Source organism: Haliotis asinina, chromosome 10 (genome assembly GCF_037392515.1).
Source record: "Haliotis asinina isolate JCU_RB_2024 chromosome 10, JCU_Hal_asi_v2, whole genome shotgun sequence".
Lineage (NCBI taxonomy): Eukaryota > Metazoa > Mollusca > Gastropoda > Lepetellida > Haliotidae > Haliotis > Haliotis asinina.
Genome location: NC_090289.1, coordinates 21,199,649 through 21,221,878, shown reverse-complemented (window position 1 = coordinate 21,221,878; position 22,230 = coordinate 21,199,649). Strand labels below are relative to the sequence as shown.

Below are 22,230 nucleotides of genomic sequence, written 5' to 3'. Positions count from 1 at the left end.
TTTAATTATAGACAGATCAACTTAGGTGAAGTCATTTTTACTTCATTACAAATGTATTATGAAAACAAATGAAACACTTTGAAGGTTAATCATATGCCAGTGGTAGAAATGGTAAAAAACAATTAGGACGGAAAAATAACGAAGCCAATGTACGTCTCTATATTTTGTCTCATAACCCTAATTAGTTTATTGTCATATTTATATGATTCTGAAAATTAATAAAAGAACACGCGATCTGCTTATACTTATAGTAAATTTCTAACATAACAGCAACATTTATACATCGTATAGATTGTCAATGTGGATCCTATTTCACACACATGCACGATCTAGTGTGTGTTTTCTGTCATACAGATTCTGCTGAATGCTACAGCAAATAGATTAAAACAAAATGCAAATAATGAATGTAAAATAGACTAATTTTATAGCAACAATGTCAGGCTACTACCTTGTTCAGGAATGTATCCATCAATATCCACGTAAAAGAAATTGTATTCCATTCATCTGCAGCTGGTAAATAATCCTGCTCTGTGTCGCGTGTCTTACAACTGTCTCATTTGCGCAAAAGTAACACATCGTTTGTATGATGTCCGCTATTCTAAGTAATTTAGTTAACCAATAATGAGCAACCAATCAATCAACGCAAGGGTGGTTAATTCTTTGAAGGGAGGATGTTGTTTTTGCACTCACACTTTACGACAGGGTGTTGTCATCTACACACACTGCCTTTTGACAAATCTGCCAGAAGATAAAAGTAATTAATCAATCAGTGTGTTATCGGTTAATCCTTTGATCGATGTTTGCTTTTGTAACTCAGCTGATAAACCCTCTTGCATCACTTACATGCACATATTACATAACATACAAAACATTTGCCATTACAGACCTTAATTTATAATGTTGAGTATTTACTCCAGACAGGAGAAATGCCAAATGGGAACCTTTGTTGAGTAACCGAAGTGGTGTTACTACTAATTATACCTGTTATGAATTCATTAATTGACCATCCAGAGAATGATGACAAATAACACGTGTAGGTTTACACCATCAAACGCGAGTTACAGCAAGGAAGATGTAATCTCTGTGTCGCATGCAGCCTGAAAACACTTATGGGCCGAAAGTGTTTTGAGGATACCAACGGAATTTCGTTACATAAGGAATACATACAGGCATTTGCTGTGTACTTGGGTAAATAGGTGAAATAAGGGTTTTTTTTACGTAAGAAAATTTTCAGATTTCTCTACCGAAGGCAAAGTAATCGTTTATTGTTTACGAATTCAAATAAATCAACTGTGTGTTTTATTATCATAAATAATAAACCATTGTAGCTACCATAGCTACCAAATTTTTACGTATGATATTTGCTATCACAACTGAACCAACACTCAAAATTACTTAAATATAAAGCTTTGCAATCTTCCGGAGGAAAACAAATGGCTTGCTACGTGCCTGTAGACATCATATTTTCATGTAACATGATTAAATATCGAGGTTAAAAACACAGAAATAGGATCAAATTGAGTAACTATACCATCCAAGCATCCGAAACAAACTACACTGCTGGGATATTTTGTTACGATCAGACAAGGAATACCATGGATATTTTTAAATAATGGCATATGATGGGCATCCGGCCTCCTGACTCTTTTGGGTGAAGAAATTCTGCTAATATGGACAGGAGCCCAGTTCCTTTGTCCGTCACGGTCGAAGGAGCGGGCGCTGACCAATTTGCAGTTTGATTTCGTAATTAGGCTGTTGGCGAGAAACATCATTGGCTGCACATCAGTGCCCCTTTAAGTGCACAGAAAGCATTAATATTCATCAGTGGGCGGAGCTTATGTGACTGCGTCACATTCACAGCACAGTATCTTCCGGTGAACTAATGGAGGGAGTGAACGATACACCGATACGCCTGATACAGTGCGACAGCTACAATATCCACGTGAGTTATATGTAAACATGAAGTATGTGTGCCGTGTATTCAATGTAATGTTCTTTCTTAAAGCTTCCGGCAGTGACAGAGTTCAAGTCAGATTGTTTTCAAGTCACCAGGTGACTCACCTGGAGAACAACCACGGTACTCCAGTAGCCACTGCGATCAAAATATTGACAAGTTTTTGCTCAAACATAACTTTTTCACAACAATCCGGCCAAACACATTAACAACTCATAACCCACTAAATATGTACACAATGTATATAGACATACATATCGCCAGATCTACTTAAAGGGGCACTGATGCGGAGCGAATAATGTTTCTCGCCAACGGTCTAATTACGAAACCAAACCGCAATTTGGTCAGCGCCCGCTCCTTCGACCGTGACGGACAAAGGAACTGGGCTCCGGTCCATATTTTTTCACCTAAACAGTCAGGAGGCCGGATGCCCATCATATACCATTTCTTTAAAAATATCCATGGTATTCTTTGTCCGATCGTAACCAAATATCCCAGCAGTGTAGTCCTTTTAGGATGCTTGGATGGTATAGTTACTGATCCAATTTGATCCTATTTCAGTGTTTTTAACCTCGATATTTAATCATGTTACATGAAAATATGATGTCTACAGGCACGTAGCAAGCCATTTGTTTCAGTACGGAAGATTGCAAAGCTTTATATTTAGGTAGTTTTGAGTGTTGGTTGAGCTTTGATAGCAAATATCATACGTAAATTTTGGTAGCTATGGTAGCTATATACAATGGTTTCTTATTTATGATAATAAAAACACAAGTTGATTTATTTGAATTCGTAAACAAAAAATGATGACTTTGCGTTTGGTAGAGAAATCTGAAAATTTTCTTACGTAAAAAAACCCTTATTTCACCTATTTACCCAAGTACACTGCAAATGCCTGTGTGTATTCCTTATGTAACGAAATTCCGTTGGTATGTATCCTCAAAACAGTTTCAGCCCATAAGTGTTTTCAGGCTGCATGCGACACAGAGATTACATCTTCCTTGCTGTAACTCGCGCATGATGGTGTAAATACACATGTTATTTGTCATCATTCCCTGGATGGTCAATTAATGATTTTTTAACAGGTATAATTAGTAGTAACACCACTTCGGTTACTCAACAAAGGTTCCCATTTGGCATTTCTCCTGTCTGGAGTAAATACTCAACATTATAAATTAAGGTCTGTAATGGCAAATGTATTGTATGTTATGTAATATGTGCATGTAAGTGATGCAAGAGGTTTTATCAGCTGAGTTACAAAAGCAAACATCGATCAAAGGATTAACCGATAACACACTGATTGATTAATTACTTTTATCTTCTAGCGGATATGTCAAAAGGCAGAGTGTGTAGATGACAACACCCTGTCGTAAAGTGTGAGTGCAAAAACAACATCCTCCCTTCAAAGAATTAACCACCCTTGCGTTGATTGATTGATTACTCATTATTGGTTAACTAAATTACTTAGAATAGTGGACATCATACAATTAGTTGCCAGGTGTGCTATCTGGGAGACCAATGAGATGTTTATCTGGTTTTCACCAACGAAAGACGTCAAACGATGTGTTACTTTTGCGCAAATGAGACAGTTGTAAGACACGCGACACAGAGCAGGATTATTTACCAGCTGCAGATGAATGGAATACGATTTCTTTTACGTGGATATTGATGGATACACTCCTGAACAAGATAGTAGCCTGACATTGTTGCTATAAAATTAGTTTGTTTTACATTCATTATTTGCATTTTGTTTTAATTTATTTATTGTAGCATTCAGCAGAATCTGTATGACAAAAAACAGACACTAGATCCTGTATGTGTGTGAAATAGGATCCACATTGGCAATCTATACAATGTATAAATGTTGCTATCATGTTAGAAATTTACTATGAGTATTACTATTTTGTTAATTTTCAGAATCATATAAATATGACAATAAACTAATTAGGGTTATGAGGCAAAATATAGAGACGTACATTGGCTTCGTTATTTTCCATCCTAATAGTTTTTTACCATTTCTACCACTGGCATATGATTAACCTTCAAAGTGTTTCATTTGTTTTCATAATACATTTGTAATGAAGTAAAAAATGACTTCACCTCAGTTGATCTGTCTATAATTAAACTATCAATTGCGCCTACGGACTGCGCAGCAGAGGTCACGAACCAGTCACGAATTCTGGGATATCATCCGGGTACTCACGGGAGAAAAACAATAACAAAAGTTTACACCAGTCCACGGAAATTGCTCCGCATTAGTGCCCCTTTAAGCTATCCCCACCTAATCAAACGCGTCACGTCTAATAGGGTTAATGTAAGTAAGGCTACATATGCATACCACAGCAGGGAGACTATACATAACTTTCATATGTGTTTCAGTATGTTAGGATACATTTTAAAAAACATGTTGAAAATATTGTTATCACAAGAGGAATATCTAATCAGATGATATTTTTCACTAGAATCAAATTTAAGAAGGAAAAAGGGATGTCTTACCATTATAAAATTCTATCACCAGAGTAGCCAAGGATGGGAAGAAATATTTATTAAGGTCATCTGTAGCTGTCCTTAAGTACTCAACAAAGCCTTAAGTACAAAATTAAGTCTTGGCCCCTCCCTCCACCCATTTGGTTGTTTCTGACTGGTGCAGAGACCCCACCTGATCCCTTTGACCATGTACAAACCCATCTACACTGAATATTGCATTCACTCTCTCTCCCATTTCAGCCAACATGGGTGACTGCCTCGGCTCGTCAGGCAAACAGTCAGTGTGTACCATAGAGGTGCTGCCAGTCTAGGAGAGCTTCATCCAGCCCCAAGCACCCCAGAGGACTGGTAGGAAATGAAATGCATCTTGTTTTGGCTTTGTCTTTTCTCAAAACATTCATTGTGCACTTAAGACCTTTCTGTGAATTTAAGGTCTTGTATAGGAGTTCTTAAGTACACAGAAAAGCCTTAAATGCACAGTGATGTCTTGGCCCCTCCCTCCACCCTCTTGGCTGTTTCTGGCTGGTACAGAGGCCTTACCCCATCCCTTTGACCATGTACAAACCCATCTACACTGAATATTTCATTTACTCTCTCTCCCATTTCAGCCAACATGGGTGACTGCCTCGGCTCGTCAGGCAAACAGTCAGTGTGTACCATAGAGGTGCTGCCAGTCTAGGAGAGCTTCATCCAGCCCCAAGCACCCCAGAGGACTGGTAGGAAATGAAATGCATCTTGTTTTGGCTTTGTCTTTTCTCAAAACATTCATTGTGCACATAAGACCCTTCTGTGAATTTAAGGTCTTGTATAGGAGTTCTTAAGTGCACAGAAAGTGCACCAGCCCCAAGCTCTGGAGGATATCAAGGGCCTTGAAAAATACAAATAAACTGAAAGTGTGTGTTTTTTCGCATTGTGTGCAGTTCTGATTTGCGTTATGATATTGTGTGAGACGACCAGTGGTGGACCTATTTCGGTGTGTACCATAGAGGTGCTGCCAGGTTCTCAGGAGAGCTTCATCCAGCCCCAAGCACCCCAGAGGACTGGTAGGAAATGAAATGCATCTTGTTTTGGCTTTGTCTTTTCTCAAAACATTCATTGTGCACTTAAGACCTTTCTGTGAATTTAAGGTCTTGTATAGGAGTTCTTAAGTGCACAGAAAAGCCTTAAATGCACAGTGATGTCTTGGCCCCTCCCTCCACCCTCTTGGCTGTTTCTGGCTGGTACAGAGGCCTTACCCCATCCCTTTGACCATGTACAAACCCATCTACACTGAATATTTCATTTACTCTCTCTCCCATTTCAGCCAACATGGGTGACTGCCTCGGCTCGTCAGGCAAACAGTCAGTGTGTACCATAGAGGTGCTGCCAGTCTAGGAGAGCTTCATCCAGCCCCAAGCACCCCAGAGGACTGGTAGGAAATGAAATGCATCTTGTTTTGGCTTTGTCTTTTCTCAAAACATTCATTGTGCACATAAGACCCTTCTGTGAATTTAAGGTCTTGTATAGGAGTTCTTAAGTGCACAGAAAGTGCACCAGCCCCAAGCTCTGGAGGATATCAAGGGCCTTGAAAAATACAAATAAACTGAAAGTGTGTGTTTTTTCGCATTGTGTGCAGTTCTGATTTGCGTTATGATATTGTGTGAGACGACCAGTGGTGGACCTATTTCGATGTGTACCATAGAGGTGCTGCCAGGTTCTCAGGAGATCTTCATCCAGCCCCAAGCACCCTAGAGGACTAGTAGGAAATGAAATGCATCGTCGCTTTTGCTTGGGCTATCCTTGAAACGTATTGTGTTCAGCCTTCAGTGCTGACTGAATCATGTGACAGCTGTGATTTGATGCATTTGTGTAAGAATTTTGTGTTTTTGAAATGCCCATCCATACAGTAAGTAAAAGTAATCATAATTTTGAATATTTAGTTGCTTTTTTATAATCTGATCACTTCTGCAGAGTGTGTGCAGACTGGGATCGCTGTGTTCTGCCTCTTGTATTACCCTTCTTAAGTTTTCCCATGCCAATACATTGTTTTGTTGAAAAGGGCTGTTCTGTTTTTGTGAAATAACCCAGATAGAATAAAGAGTGCTCTTGTGTGTAAACCAATAAAAGGAGGAGGTTAAGGAATGATGATGAAAATGGATGATTTCTCAAATGTGAGTACTGATTTCATTAGAACACTGGAAATCTATTTTGGGAAGAGTGTCTCTAGTGCTTCAATGAGTTTGACATAAAAATTTATGTAGCATCTTGTAAGTTACTTGTTTGATGGGCATTGTAGAAGTTGGTGAGTCAGAAAAGAAACATACATGTACAGCTTTATGGATTACGTCTTGGTTATTACATTGAGCGATGTTTCGATGTAGATTCTTACATCGTTTTCAAGCTAAGTGTGAATTCAACCAAATAGTGAGAAGCTTATATACATGATATGTTGTGACTAACAGCGGATTAACATTACAACAGCGTGTGACAGAGTAAACATGTGGTACATAATTGGAGGAGGCCAGTGGGGAACTAAGACAGAAAAGAGCACTAGTGATGACACCAATGACGAGTGGGACTAACTAGTAATAACAAACAGACACAATGCTTAGATAGTCTTAGATGGTTTGATTATCTCTTCATAGGCTCTTGGTATGTAGTATCCTTGGTCACTGTTGATAATAGGTTTGTGCTGGCGGATTTCGATGGTGCTGTTTTTTGTTTGACCGGCAAACTTGATTGGATGAGTGGGGAATTTTGTTGATGGTCTGAGATGGCTGATTTGCTTTCTGCAAATGCTGTCTGCAAAACATAGACTAAGCATTGTCAAAATGGCAAAACCTGATGTAGAATGGGTAAAAATCTATGAAAATAAAATTTTCAGGCCACAGAAGAAACAAAACTCAGGTGGTTCCAGTACAGATTGTGTCATAATTTTCTTTCCTCCAATTCCTTCTCCTATAAAATAATATGATCAGACAATAATCTGTACACATTCCATTCCTCATGTGAAGAAACTATAATTCAGTTGTTTTGGCAGTGTCTGTTTGTAGATATATTTTGGAATAACTTCCATGGATGGTTGACACAGAAATGTGACCATATATTCAATCTGAAGCTCTGCTGAAGTTATCTGTCAAATACTGTTACAGATATTTTTGTTTTTGAGCTCTTACTATTATTGGCTAAATTCGTATGTTTCGGGGTAAAACCACTCATTGATCGTTTTAAAAAAGTGTGTGAACTGAGGAATTCTATTGAGAAAATTAGTTTCTAACACAGAAATATACTTGATAAATTTAGTAAAGAGAGGGTAATCTGTCATCCACTTTCTGGTTAGTCTCACTTAACTATAAGTAAGAAGCAGTCAGATGGTAAAAACTTGCAACATGTATTTATTTATTTATTTTGAATTGTTATCCCACAGCATGAAATGCAGGTGTCTGTCTGTACGTAATCATTTGGTTTTTAGAGCATAAACTTGAAAACTGTTTAATACCTTTCAACCAAAATGGTACATGTATCAAACTTGACCTAAAGTGGTGTCTTTTGCTATTTGCAGAATTTTGTCACATTTACTTTTCTTGGTTTCTGTGGAAATGTTTCAGACTTAGTCTTAAGGGGGAGAGAAGGGTTTTGTTTCCAGAGCACAACTCGAAAGCCATTCTTTCAACAGAACTTGGCAGATTTATGAGGCACATCTTGAAGTGGTGCCTTTTACAGAATTTATATTTATATTTTTCATGATTTGGATGGAAATGATTTGGCATTAGTCCAGCTGGACTTAAACCTGAAGTAATATGATAGGATATAGAATATTTATACAGCACACATATCCATGCACTAGTGCATGCCCAAGGCACTGGTATATTTTCCTTTGATCACGGGATGTCAATCTCAACTGCACATTTATTACCAATCTCATCTCCCTGCGGAGTATGCAACTCGTGCTGCCACTAGATGCACCAAGTTTTATTGTGACTCTCCCATCCTTACGAGGTACCCATTCACAGCTGGGTGGAGTGGGACACATAGTCACTTTGTTTCATGTGGCCTCCACTGGTCATATGCCAACATATTCATGGGTTCTTTTAAGTGCACAGGGTTGTGCACTGTACACTGTACACTGTGACAACACTGAAAGAGTCTGCACAGAAAGTTGACTCCAATGTTCAAAGGTGGGCTGGATCCCGACACCTCAACTTTGCTGTAGTCACTAGCCTGGTGCCTTGCCAGCTCATCCACCACACTCACTGTAACTGTTCTTTTAAGTATTTGGGGACCGGGGGGAAATGTCATCTTCTGATGACACTTGTTTCATTGTACTTGTGACATGATGCTGACTACCACTTTTTCTAGATATTATGCATCATTAATGTGGAAGTACAACAACTGTAAAGGTTAGATGTAAAGTATTCTTATATTCATCCTTTTTTGAAGCAACAATATCTGAATCCAGCAATCCAGCAAGACAAATAGACTTTCTGTAGGCTGGTACATTGGATCACAGACACATTTTGGTCAGTGTCCAACACTGTAGGTTGTGCAGCATCATCAATATGGACATGCTATGTAACTTAAGGCTTGCTAAAAGTATTTTCAATACAAAAGTCAACAGTAATCATCATGCTCATGTATTTTTGTACTAAGGTTTGGAAGGTACAAATCATGTTTAATTTGGAACACATGTTTAGAACCAGAACTATCATGGACAAAGGATTCATATTCAGTCTTCTTTAGTCAACACATTATATAGGTTAAGACAGAAAAATGTTATCACTAAATATACTGCCAGTGCCCTGTTGCCATTACCTGTGCAGTATAAGGAAGTATTTCTTCCTCATGCACTACCCTGTTGTGTTTGGGCATTTGAATCAAACGTGGTGCTGGTGTGTTTCAACACCCTTGTTTTTTGCTGTTTTTGTTTTCACTCAAGCTCAATGAATATTGAATTTTATTTAAAGTGCCCATTAAGCACACAAAAATTTACATTTATCTAAGAGTATAAATGACCTTACCATTCAGTTTATATATGACATCACATTTTATGATGTTCCCACTTTATTTTTTGTAGTGCAAAATGTACAATGAATATCAGGTCTTTGTACCTAAAATGTATTTTTTCACATCCATGACCAAGCCAGACATAGTACATGTTCATGTCAATAAATGTGGATGAGTATCTGTGGCTTTTGCACTGAATATGTTTGTTAACAACTTCATTCATGTTCATTTTCAATAAATTTTATAACATTATTAACATTAATCACACAATGTGAGATAAAAAAGAATGGTAAACATGACATGATTTATTACTATACCTCTCCATATAGCTTAGATATTGCTGAGTGAAGCAATAAATTTGATGCCTGATATAAAGAAAATTATTGTTGATGTAGTTATTGCTGAGACACAGAGACAGAAAAGATATATTTGACTTGCAAGTTTCCACTGATGATGCAGTATATGCTCAGCTTTCTGTGAACCCTCAGTACAATACTGAATGGCAGTAATTCATGAACACTATATGCCATAGTAACAATTAGACAATTCCCTCAGCTCTGTAGTGGCATGGTTAATGACATGTTTTTCGTTTTTCCATTCAGTGAATAAATGTATTTGACAGTTCAAAGGTTTCTGCCATGGCACCTTAACATGTATGCTTCTTTTGGTAATTTTATATTGTTAGACCTTTCTGTGTTCATGGTAGATTTTAGCCATAAGTCATCTTTACATTTTATGTTTAATTCCATTATATATTTTGCTTCCTTCAGGTTATCATGACATTAAAAACAAATGTTTTTATTAATAAATAACTTCCTATGTTCACAGGTTGTTCACCATTCATCCCATGGTTGATGTACACACTTGTCAATATCATGCAGCTGTGCTGGATTCATAGGTACAAAAAGATCCCCATGAATAAACCCCCATGCAAAGTGGTGAGCATGTGATCAGTCTTAATGACCTAGCTTATTATACAGCAGGAACAGTATGGGACATCAATTACTTGAAGGTAAAAACCTCTGAAAATTCAAAATCTTCAAATTCTATGAACTGTAGGTTTTGAAGGCGTTATTCCATTTCTGGTGAAGGTCATGTGACAAACAAAATAGTTAAAAATGTCTGAAAATTAGAACTATGGACCAAGTACATTCCGAAGCTAATCACAAGTTTGAAGTGCAATTTGCTATCATCAGCCCAGAGAACATCTTCAAAATTCCATAAACTGTAGATTTTAAAGGCGTTATTCCTTTTCTGGTCAAGGTCATGTGACAAATAAAATTGTTAAAAATGTCTGAAAATTTTTACTATTGACTAGGTAAAGTGACAACTTGTTCACAAGTATGAAATGCTCTTTACTGTCATTAGCTTAGAGAACATCTTCAATATTCCATACACTGTAGGTGTTAAGGGCAATATTCCATTTCAGGTCAAGGATGTATGACAAATAAAAATAGTTAAAAACTTCTGAAAGTAAGAACGTTTGACTCAGTACAATCAGAAGTTGATTGCAAGTTTGAAATGCAATTTACTATCATCTGTACAAAGGAAATATTGAAACTCCAGAAACTGTAGATTTTGCATGCTTTATTCCAAATGCATGTGACTAATGATTCATGTATAATGTTGAGTCAATTAGAAGGAAAGGTACAGCATCATTAAAGAACTGATGAATGTTACCATATCCTGGGTATCCCAGAAACTACAAATAGTTCCCATGTACACAGATTATCACCATGACTGTGCCACCAGTCTCACTGTCACAGTTCTTAATTGCTCATTGCTGCAGTTCTATGAATCACCAGTGGCTACCACATCAGTGTCTGATGTAACCACCCCTTGTAGAGGCATCTTCTGTCAGTTTTCTCCTCATATTGACAATCAGTCATCAGACCAGCAGAATTAAAATGTGTTTCTTCACATGTTTTCTAATAACTTAACTGTAACTGGGTGGCTAATGTTCAGGTCAATGTAGCGCTGGTGTTCTAGCAGGACATGTCATGCATGCCATTAACTTGCAATCATGTATATTCTGCACTGTTAAGAAAAGTCCCCTTTTCTGTTCTTTTTTCCTCATAAATGGTCATTTGTTTTGTAATGCAATATTTCCAGAAGGTTCTAGTTTCTACATGCATATATTTTCATATTTTAAAATAATGAAAATAGCTATGTTTTGTATAATGAGCATTAGGAAGTACTATCAGGCAACTGGCTCTGTTATATTTTGCCATAAGTGAGCTTTGATTGCTGTGCATATTGTTTTTATACATCATAAAAATAATACATATCTTTTTTTTACTTCAGGGCAGCCACAGATGTATGTTGGGTGCTGGGGTATAAGAATCAGTTGCATTTATTCTGATGGATGTGAAGAAAACAGCAATGCAAATGAACAGAATTTGATGCTGACGAATTTCTAGGAACAGGTGTCCACATCACTGTACATGACAAGACAAGTGATGACGGTTACTTTGATGGACTACATTTATGATTAGAGAGAGCCTGGTGGTTTATTTTTAGTGTATGCTGCATGTAGTAAACATTGGAATAGTAAAGTTATACCATTATCAAAATTGACTTTTGTGATAGTTTCTTTTTAATTAAGGTTGCACATAACTGCAACCATGTGTTGTCTGCATGTGTACTAGGAAAGCATGTTAAACTGTTTCCCTTTGCCAGAAATAAGAAAGTTGTGAAAAATGAAATTCATGATATGTACAGAAGTCTGATTTATATGACATGTGATGCTACATCTTACTATCTCATAAGTATGCTGTAAGTTTTAGAAAAAAAGAAAATCATCCCTTCTTAAAATATTCAGCTTTTTTAGTTTTCTTTGCTCCAGATCTTTCCATATTTTTCTTCTGTTGGCCATTTTGGGAAATGTAGCTTCCTATCATGAGTTCAAAACCAAATACAAGATTATTTTATAAGGTAATAATTAATAAACAAACTGTGCAGTCCAGTGAAACAGTGTTGTTTCGTTTATGCTTACTACCCAAGGATTATTGAGATTTTTCTTCATTAGTCTTGCAGAACTGTTTCAGTAAAATATCCATATTAAAAGACAACACAGGTTCTAAGAAGGAAATTCAAGCATGCATAATTCAAGATCAATGAATATGGCATGTGCCTTCGTCTTTCCAATGAGTACCCTGTTCTGTGAAGATTTTGGTGAAACTCATTACATTGATATCAATCTTCATGTAGCTGAAATACATGTTTTGTTCTTTTTTTTATGATGCAATATGTTCCCAGTTTTCATGTCTCTTTATTTTTACTGCTATGTTCATTGTTAATGATAAGTGAACATTGTTGGATTTTAAGCTTGTATTGTTTTAAAGTTAACCTTGTAATATTTGAAAATATGTTAAAGAATGGGTGTAGGGGATGCCTCTGTTTCTGAAAGCACAAACTATAAACATTATCTTTTCACAAATCAGGCATGTAACAAAGCCAATTTTTTCGTGTAAGACTGATAGGTTGCAAAGCTTTATACCTAGACAGCATTGACGACTTGCCCAACTCTTTTAGCAACAACTATCTGTAAGCCCTGGGTGTTTTATAGTGGTAGCTATGCTCCTGCAAATGCGAAGGGTATATGTTCAATGCCATAGAATTGTAACTGCCATATATTGACACATTCATTGTTGGTTAGCCAATGGCATTACTTGCTTGTTGGATTCTTTTTGACACTTAAAGCTATGTGTGTATATGAACTTAATGACTTTAATACTACATGTCATTATGTTTAACATGGTATTCTTCAAATCTACTACTTAGGAAGACAGGCTGCACTGTATTTTGGTATAAAACACCTTTAACAAAATTGATTTGTTTTTGTCATGTTATGGGAAAATGTGACAATGGTTATCTTTTACCTGGTCAGCTGATGCTCTACAAAATTTCTGAATACTCAGACAAGTAACACCATGATTTGGACAGAAAATGTCCACTGTGACATGTTCACCAAGAACACATGTGTCAATGTTCAGCTGCATAAACAATATAGATGCCACAGATATTGACTTTACTCTTTCCTCAATGCAAATATGTACAGTTGATATCCTTGATTGTGATGTGACTGGTATGATGTGAGACATCATAAACAACTACCTCTCATTTTACACTTTATTTATGTTTTCAAAAGCTGTCCCAAACATTTAAACTTCTGATGTCTTAAGATTCGTAAGTGCATGTGGTATCTTTTCTAAACTGTACTAGAGGTATCCTAAATACAGTGCTTCTCATAATGCATAAACACACTTACATTTCAAGTTTATTATGAACGAACATTACATATTGATCACCAAACACCAAATTAAGTTCCAACATTGGGAAGGCCTGCAAACAACCCATCATTCTGCTGAAAGAGTGAGTGTGGTTTTACTTCACTTTTAGCAATATTCCAGCACTATCACACTGAACACCAGAAATGAGCCTCAAACATTGTACCTGTGTGGAGAATCGGACTTGAGTCTCATGATGAGCAAACACTAACCACTAGGCTACCCCACCCATGCTAAAAGAGCAGAATTCATGCTCTCTCAAATTATCTTCAGGTACATGCTCACCCAGTCTGCTTAGTGGAAACAAAACAGGATCAGTGCTGATGAAAATATGTATATTTTATTTATCCTTTAGTTTTATGAATTTACTGGAATCGATGATTGATAAAAATAAAGTGTAATTAGGACTTGATAGATTCCTCCATCATCTAAAATGTGGGTGACATGTCCTTTGTTCTTTTTTTCGTCAGAGTGCTATCTTGTGTGGTTGGGACATTGTTGACCCTGTGCACTCCCCACACCCCTACATCCCAGTGAAATCATGAAGTTTAGATGTGAAAACATGCCACATGAAACTAACACTAAGGATGCCTTCCAGATGTCAGTATCAGATGGCCAGTCAAAGACACACAGTTTGTGTCAGTATCAGATGGCCAGTCAAAGACACACAATTTATGTCAGTAGAAGGTCTCCGGCCTCCGATATTTTATCACAATTTTTACACAATGTGCATGTACATTTTTCTGATCGTATTTGCATCGTCATCTCTTCCCACTACATAACTGTCATGACTGTACTTCCTATTTAAAGTTTACATTCACTGTTGTATACATAGCCACGTTCTTCAGGCAGCTGTTCTAAGTGAAGTTTTGGAAAATATTCCACACAGTTAAAATGTATAGTTAAAACATGAACTGATGTATTATGAGACATATTTGTAATGTTTCCACAATTATTTTCAGGAGTTCACTAAAACTGTAAGTCTCAAAGTCTCATTGAAACTTGGGGAATTCTTAAGACACTTTCTGCTTCTAAATGCCCTTCACAGATTGGCATCATATTTGCATGTTTTTTATCAGTTTGATGCATGATCCTCGTACAATTCATTGGCCTGGAATATGAAACATGTTGGAGGCATGCTCCTTTAGATATTATTTGAAAGGAAATGACCCTCAATTCCAGCCGTATATAGTGACTGTTATGGTTACGGTCTTGCAAGCCAGTGATTGTTCAGGCATTTTCGTAACTAGCATGATTGTCTGGTTATGGGAAATTAACTCAGCAAAAAATTTGATGTCACAAGGAGCTACTTACAACTTATTGACAAAAATGAAATTAAATGAGGTGGCCACATAGAGTTGGTACAACTCTACACCCTAGAGATAACCTGTGTTCAGAGAGTCTAAACCCTCCTGACTAACATTTCATTTATCGGGAATCAAAACATTAACAATATCACATGTACTTGACTGATACAGAAATTATCTTGCCCTAAAATAAGTAATGCAATACAGCATATGGCATATGCAACAATAACTTCTGTAACGACCACTCAGTGGTAAGTGCTTATATTGCTAATCCTACTTCAAGTAATCTTGTTCACATATTTACTGATGTTTTGGATGATTACTCTGGATGAGATGTTCTAAAGGCAAATTTCATGTGTGTAAGAGCTTGGTCATTACCTTAGGTTAGGATTTGTATGGAAACATCAGTGACCTAGTATTTATTCCATGCTAGCTTAAACCAATGTCTCCTTCACCTGCTAAAAATTAAATGCTACACCTTTTACCTTTAAACACTCCCAAAACTGAGTAGTATTTCAGCAAGCAGGGGAAGCTTTTCTTCCTCTTGCTTGCCAGTGTGGCAGCTGTGAAGAATGTACGCTTGGCTTGTCTGTGCCTACTTAATTTATGATTGTGCTGTAGCCTTTTAAATTATTCTCTACCAAATTCAACAAACAGTAAAGAACAATAACAAAAGCCTGTTGATTAAATATTTTTCTTTTCTTGCTTTTATCCAATAATGATTTTGTTTCCCTGGCTCATTCCCCAGTTTAAAAACAGGATTCTGAAATAAAGCCATAACTAAAAAAAACCACACTAACTAAACAAAACACACAATAACCATTTATGACACCATGTATTATACTCAACCACAAAAAGTACTGCCCCAGTTCACAACAATACCAGGTATATCATGTTAACAAGTCCAACCAAACTATTAAGAAAGTAACAACTTTATAATACAGAGTGGATAACAGGTCTAACACCAACATTTTGGAAGAATTCCCATCAGAATCATACACAAACAAGGCGAAAACATAATCAAATGATATAAGGCTATATGCCCAACATCCAACTTATGCAAAAACCATATTTTGAAACCAAAAATCTCGAACCTCGGAACAGGCCTTTGCAGAAATAGGTCCACCACTGGTCATCTCACACAATATCATAACTCAAATCAGAACTGCACACAATGCGAAAAAACACACACTTTCAGTTTATTTGTATTTTTTCAAGGCGCTTGATATCCTCCAGAGCTTGGGGCTGGTTAAAACTTCTATGGTGCACACTGTTTGCCTGACGAGCCGAGGCAGTCACCCATGATGGCTGAAATGGGAGAGAGAGTGAATGAAATACTCAGTCGAGATGGGTTTGTACATGGTCAAAGGGATGGGGTAAGGACTCTGCACCAGCCAGAAACAGCCAAGAGGGTGGAGGGAGGGGCCAAGACATCATTGTGCATTTAAGGCTTTTCTGAGCACTTTTAAGACAGCTACAATGACCTTAATAAATGCTTGTTCACAACATAGTCTAAATCTCTAATGGTAAGACTTCTGGCCTTATCGCCCCATGAATTTCATTATAATGAAACTATACCACTTGAATATGTATATTTCTTAACTGAGCAGGCAGTTTTAACATGTTTCAATAATTGTATCATAACATACTGAAACATATGCTCATATTAAACTCATAAGAATGACACACTAAGAACGTTTTCCTCAAAGTTCAGTTTTAGTGGGGATAAGGGCGAAAGTCTTTCGTGTCAAATATTGTCGTCAAAGTTTGCAGTACCCTGACAGCCATGGAAGGGTAGCATTACATTGGAATACATAGTCAGCCTTACTTGCATTAACCCTATCAGAGTTGATGCTTTTCAGTCTGTTGATTACATGGAGATCCGGCAATACGTGTGTATATATACATTGTATAATTATTTAGTTGGTTGTTTGTCAAGAGCTGTAACTGTGTTTAGTCGCTTGTAACTTGTTTGTTCGGCATTTTAGAAGTTGAGGTGTACAAATAGGACAATTTGAATGGATAACAACTTCTTTATTGCGTGGTAGCGACGTTTCGGTGCAGATTCTTGAACCGTTGTCATTATTCATGCTTGACAACGGTACAAGAATCTGCACCGAAACGTCGCTACCACGCAACAAAGAAGTTGTTATCCATACAAATTGTCCTATTTGTGTTTAGTCGGACTGTTCAGTCAGAATTGAGCAAAGACATGTCTGCAGTACGGTGGCTGATCTGGAGGTGACTTGAAAAGAATCTCGCTTGAACTCCGTCACCGCCGGAAGCTTTAATAAAGCACATTATACTGAATACACGGCACACATACTTTATGATTATATATACCTCACGTGGATATTGTAGCTGTCGCACTGTATAAGGCGATGACAGACGATGAAACGTTTTCGTTCACTCCCTCCATTAGTTCGGCGGAAGATACTGTGCTGTAATGTGACGCAGTCACATAAGCTCCGCCCACTGATGAATATTAATACTTTCTGTGCACTTAAGGGCACCACATACGTCAACAATACGTTAAAGTAACGACAAATGTGAAATGGCCAGATATTCTGCTAGACATCAGCCCAAAACAATTACTGTGTAGCACTCATATGTTATTTCAGAGTTCCAGTTTTTACACACTTACCGCAAATATTCCCGAAAAGGCGATCACTATCACTGGCACGTTCGCTGTACAGAATCACTATCACTGGACGCCTGTAGTACAGGGTTCCAGGGGGTGTTAATGCGCTGAATTGGTTTTTCAAAGCACAATAACACTTAGCAATACAATGTATGTCTGTTCCCGGATTCTGTTCATGTGTAAGATTAAATGTTGCCAGAGTGCATGCTGCAACCTGATTCCGGTCCTTGCAAGCCGTATGTGAAGAGGTACTTTTTCAACATCACCGGTCTGTGCGAGCCTTTTGGTTACGGAGGATGTGAAGGGAATGTCAACCGATTCATGACCAAAGAGGAGTGTCTGCAAAGATGTTACTGCACTGATCAAAGTGTGTTCAAGATCAAAATTAGACTGTTTTCATGCATATGTATTTGAAACCCTTCGGATGCGCTAGTCAGTTCCCACAAACATGGGATTAGTCAGGAGTACCCATCACTCCAAAATTAACCCTACATTTAGTCACAGTTGGTAACTAGTACACACATAACTCAAGGTTATTCACATCTACTCAGATATATCTGATGTCAGTTAGTCAAGCCATTGTCATTGAATTGTTAGTCATATCTGGACATTACTTCACATACACGTTATGTGTTGGACATACGTGGACATGACTTCACATACACGTGAAGTGTCGGTCATGCTTGGACATGACCTCATATACACGCCTAGTGTCGGTAATACCTGGACGTGAACTCACATACACGTCAGGTGTCGGTCACACCTGGACATGACCCCATATACACGCCTAGTGTCGGTAATACCTGGACGTGAACTCACATACACGTGAAGTGTCGGTCATGCTTGGACATGACCTCATATACACGCCTAGTGTCGGTAATACCTGGACATGACCTCATATACACGCCTAGTGTCGGTAATACCTGGACGTGAACTCACATACACGTGAAGTGTCGGTCATGCTTGGACATGACCCCATATACACGCCTAGTGTCGGTAATACCTGGACGTGAACTCACATACACGTGAAGTGTCGGTCATGCTTGGACATGACCTCATATACACGCCTAGTGTCGGTATTACCTGGACATGACCTCATATACACGCCTAGTGTCGGTCATGCTTGGACATGACCTCATATACACGCCTAGTGTCGGTAATACCTGGACATGACCTCATATACACGCCTAGTGTCGGTAATAACTGGACGTGAACTCAAATACACGTGAAGTGTCGGTCATGCTTGGACATGACCTCATATACACGCCTAGTGTCGGTAATACCTGGACGTGAACTCACATACACGTGAAGTGTCGGTCATGCTTGGACATGACCTCATACACACGCCTAGTGTCGGTAATACCTGGACGTGAACTCACATACACGCCTAGTGTCGGTCATGCTTGGACATGACCTCATATACACGCCTAGTGTCGGTAATACCTGGACGTGAACTCACATACACGTGAAGTGTCGGTCATGCTTGGACATGACCTCATATACACGCCTAGTGTCGGTCACACCTGGACATGACCCCATATACACGTCAGGTGTCGGTCATAGGTGGGCGTGACCTCACATACATGTCAAGTGTTGATCATACCTGCACATGACTTCACATACACGTCAAGTGTTGGTCATACCTAAACATGACCTCATATACACGTCAAGTGCTGGTCATACCTGGATATGACCTAACATGCACGTCAAGTTCTGGGCATACCTGGACATTACTTCACATACACATCGAGTTTGGGTGATACCCGGACATTACTTCACATACACATCGAGTTTGGGTGATACCTGGACATTACTTCGCATACATGTCTAGTGTTTGGCTTAGCGGGACATTTTGTCACATACCTAGATATCAATTGTAATACGCATCAAGTATTCCCGGAGGACATTAGTTAACATGCACGTCAAGTGTTGATCATACGTGCACATTACCTCGTATACATGTCCGATGTTGGGCTTACCGGGATATTTCTTCACATAGACGTCAAGTGTTGGTCATACGTGCACATTACCTCGTATACATGTCCGATGTTGGGCTTACCGGGATATTTCTTCACATAGACGTCAAGTGTTGGTCATACCTAGAGATTACCTGTGATACACGTCGTGTGTTGGTCATACCTGGACATTACTTCGCGTCTGTTCGTCACTTGGCATACACACAAAATGTTAGGTATGACGATCTTACACTTCGCATACACATCCATTGTTAGTTACGTTTGTCCATCACTTCACATACACACCCATTGTTAGTTACGTCTGCCCATCACTTCACATACACCCATTGTTAGTTACGTCTGTCCATCACTTCACATACACCCATTGTTAGTTACGTCTGCCCATCACTTCACATACACCCATTGTTAGTTACGTCTGTCCATCACTTCACATACACATCCATTGTTAGTTACGTCTGCCCATCACTTCACATACACACCCATTGTTAGTTACGTCTGCCCATCACTTCACATACACCCATTGTTAGTTACGTCTGCCCATCACTTCACATACACCCATTGTTAGTTACGTTTGTCCATCACTTCACATACACACCAACTGTTGGTTGTGTCCATTCATCACTTCACATACACACCGACTGTTAGTTGTATCTATTCATCACTTCACATGCACACCGTTAGTTGTGTCCATTCATCACTTCGCACACACACAAAATATTAGGTATGACGATCTTACACTTCGCATAGAGATCCATTGTTAGTTACGTGTGTCCATCACTTCACATACACCCCATTGTTAGTTACGTCTGTCCATCACTTCACATACACCCATTGTTAGTTGTGTCCATTCATCACTTCACATACACGCCCATTGTTAGTTATATCTGTTTATCACTTCTCATACACACAAGCTGTTAGTTATGTCTATCTATTAATTCACATACACAAAAGCTGTTAGTCATGTCTAGAATATACTATAGAACTAACAGACATATTAACACATACTTATCGTTATGTCGTAGACAAAATTTAATGTAAATGCAATGTAAACTTACCACATTATTTCTGTTGACAGGATGTTACATGCATCCGGACTCTGGTTCCGGCACAAAGAAATTAGCAAGATACTTCTTCAATGTCACCAGTGGGAAGTGTGAGAAGTTTCAATATGGGGGATGTCAAAGAAACGGAAATGCGTTATCTGCCAGATAAATTTATTACCTCCCTTGACTGTCTTTTGATCCAATCAGGTGTCTACGCAGGGAAGTTGAGCGAACCAATCACAACTCACTTTCGTTTTTTGAATTATCTAACCGATTATACTTGGCAACGGAAACAATGCAGAGGTTATTTGGAAGAGGTAGAAGGAGTTCGTGCATGTGTTGTTTTAAAGTTTCGGACCTGTCAGTTTGCTTGTATTATTTCCCTAAAATCTGAGTCGCACTGCGAGCAAACTCCGCTACCTTTGCTGACATTGGCAAGCTCGGTTATAACGGTGGCCTAGCTGACTGGCTACTGTGAGAAGGCGGAGCCAGCAAAGGGAGGTAATAAATTTATCGGGCAGAGCCGTAGATGCGTCCAGGGTATTGTGGAGACTTATCGGAACGTATACCCTGGAGATATCGAGGATGGACATATAATATACATTGCTGCTTTTAAAAAAACAAATACACAAAATTATAAACGTACAATCGCGATTCAAAAGTGCAATATTTTGTACTTGGGCTCACTTCACCCGAAACGAAGCCCTCGGGAAACCGAACCCAGTCGTAGCGGGTGGATGTGCACTCAAGTGTAACGACGGCTTCCGATTGGCTGTTTCATTTGCTGATATGCTGAGGGTTCATCGTGTGTACAGAAAGATGATCTGTTTGATGGGCATTTTAGAAGTATGGCCAGTCACAAGAAAGTAAGATTCTTTATGGATAACAACTTCTTTTTGTGTACTTGATGCGTTCATATACTGTTCATATACTGTTGTCAAACAATCATATACACTAAAAGAAGTTGTAATATATGACGAATGTATAGAGAGATGTTAGGTTTGGAAAATACATGTTCTCTGAATTTGCGCTCGATCAAATAAAAAATCATCTCAGTAGAGATGGTAAACTACTGCGTGGCTGGAATCTGTCATTCATCCAAGTACAAAGCAGGACTTGAAACTGACAAGACTTTGCACCAGTTTCCGTCTGGATGGCCTAAAAGTCGGGCCGGGCCGGGTCACGGCGGGCCAAATATATTATTGGAAAATAATCCCATTAAGGAGCACCATGCCTACAAATGATTAATGCAACATACATCCATGATAATAATAATCAATTTTAAATCACAAGCGCGTACCATATATAGTTTGCTACGAATAAATCGGTTAAAAACTCATGAAGACGAGTTTCCTGCGAGTTGGCTCACCGAGGTTACGTCTAAAAGTGGAATCGATAAACGAAAAATGATTTAAAATCCATAAATATTTGACTTCATTCGGATGCAGGCTTCCATCGGCACAAAAATGTTTCCTACGTCTACATCCAATTAATACCACCCCACAAATTCACTATTTAAAGTATTTAAAACATGCAAGATATGATCTCTT

At 38.3% G+C, this 22,230-nt stretch overlaps 2 long non-coding RNA genes across 2 annotated transcripts; one reads left to right on the top strand and one right to left on the bottom strand.

Annotated features, from left to right (window-relative positions):
- Positions 1-1,882: 1,882 nt before the first annotated feature.
- Positions 1,883-5,151, top strand: LOC137298943 (uncharacterized). The gene is made up of 3 exons (XR_010957770.1): positions 1,883-1,942; positions 4,682-4,789; positions 5,050-5,151. It is a non-coding gene; the product is annotated as an uncharacterized lncRNA (long non-coding RNA).
- A 10,675-nt stretch (positions 5,152-15,826) lies between these two features.
- LOC137299083 (uncharacterized) lies at positions 15,827-17,460 on the bottom strand. The gene is made up of 2 exons (XR_010957781.1): positions 17,364-17,460; positions 15,827-16,328 (listed from the first exon to the last, which is right to left on the bottom strand). It is a non-coding gene; the product is annotated as an uncharacterized lncRNA (long non-coding RNA).
- Positions 17,461-22,230: the final 4,770 nt, after the last annotated feature.